This window comes from Wasmannia auropunctata, unplaced genomic scaffold (genome assembly GCF_000956235.1).
Source record: "Wasmannia auropunctata unplaced genomic scaffold, wasmannia.A_1.0 LD334146.1, whole genome shotgun sequence".
Taxonomy (NCBI): domain Eukaryota; kingdom Metazoa; phylum Arthropoda; class Insecta; order Hymenoptera; family Formicidae; genus Wasmannia; species Wasmannia auropunctata.
This window is the reverse complement of record NW_012028744.1, coordinates 8,265-9,898: the sequence shown is the minus strand read 5'-3', so window position 1 is coordinate 9,898 and position 1,634 is coordinate 8,265.

The window sequence follows — 1,634 nt, the reverse complement described above, 5'->3', positions numbered from 1 at the left end:
TATATATATATATATATATACATATACATTACATACATGTGTATGTATGTATGTATGTATGTATATGTATATATTTAAAATACTTGAAGATATTTTAACTGCGATTTTACAGATACTATATAAATGTGAGATTTACTTTTAAGGAGCATTATTGTTAAGGTCACAAATGAATACACGAATTTCCCGAGTTGGTCGCCACAGCGATGCTAACCGAAGAACATATATGACGATTAAACTAATGTACGGGAAGGACGAAAGAAAACAAAACAAAACAGTACACCTTTACTGAGTACGTTTACAAGACGCGGGAGTCTTTCGACTTTTAGTGTTAATGGCGATTCAAAAAGGATGTTCTATTATCTATCTTACCTGCTAATTTTGATACACTCGCTGCCATCGCATCTGTCAACGAATTGTTGCGTTAACGTCGCTGCCCATTCTGAGTCCATTTTTTGAACGAGTTGTCTGCTACCTCACAGCGTAATATCTATGAAAATTCTAAAAGTTGGCCGCGCGTTGACGATGCCGGCCCTTACGCTTTCTTCTCTAACACGTATTTATTGTACGTGAATAATGAGAAACTTGTTATTCTTCACAAAAATGTTTACATATAATTTCTACAAGCGTATACTCTCTCTTTCTCTCTCTCTTTCTCTCTCTCACTCCCCCTCTCTGTTTCTTCTCTTGTATCTCGGAAGTTTTTATTGTGTTTTACAAAACGTTATATATATCGATTTTACGAGGAAAAACAAAAATGATAGTCATCCAAAGAAGTATAAAATTTGAACATTTTACACTTTCATTCTGTAATGTTCAACTAGATATGTCTAATCAATACACAATTCACGATTATACCGGTGAGTGTCATTAACTATATGTAAAATATGTAAACGTATTCAGTACATATAAACTTTATGTCTAGTTTCAAGCAGTAGTTAAGTAGCGTGAAGCCATCACAGCCTGAAAATTCACCAGCCACACTTTGCAAAACAAGAAAGCTCGAAATATTACTCCGTACTTTTATTTACGAAAACAGATAATTTTCTACGTTTAATATCGATCACAGATTACTGTTGGCGATTTTGTTTATTTATAAGAGCAGAGTTTAGTCTCGAATTCGGAATAAGTTGGATTTTTTTTTTAACATCATGATTCGTCTTTCAGTATATGTATGCGAGTCAGCACGCTTTATGAATTTCACGGAATTATCTCTTTCTTTTTATTATTTTCGTGTATCATATGTGTTCTTATATGTATAATGTTGCATGTACATAAAATACATCTGTCGCATATGTAATATTTTATATACAGAGTGTCTACAAAGTTTGCTCCCATCCCCTATAGTTTGGAAACGATTCAAAATTATGAAAAATCGCGCGAAATTGATCATTTTTTTAAGCGGATATGTCATAATTTTAAACTGTTTTAACCTTTAAACCACCATATCCCAAAAAAATCACACTAACCACAATGTCGGTCTGGACAGACCGCTATTATGCTCTCGCCAATTTTATAAGTTATGTATAATAAAAATATGTTTTCTGAATATTTGTGATGGGGGAAAAGAAAACTATGTTTTAATGTGAGGGTTAACAAAAAAATCTCATATAATAGAAATAAAATATATTTAAATG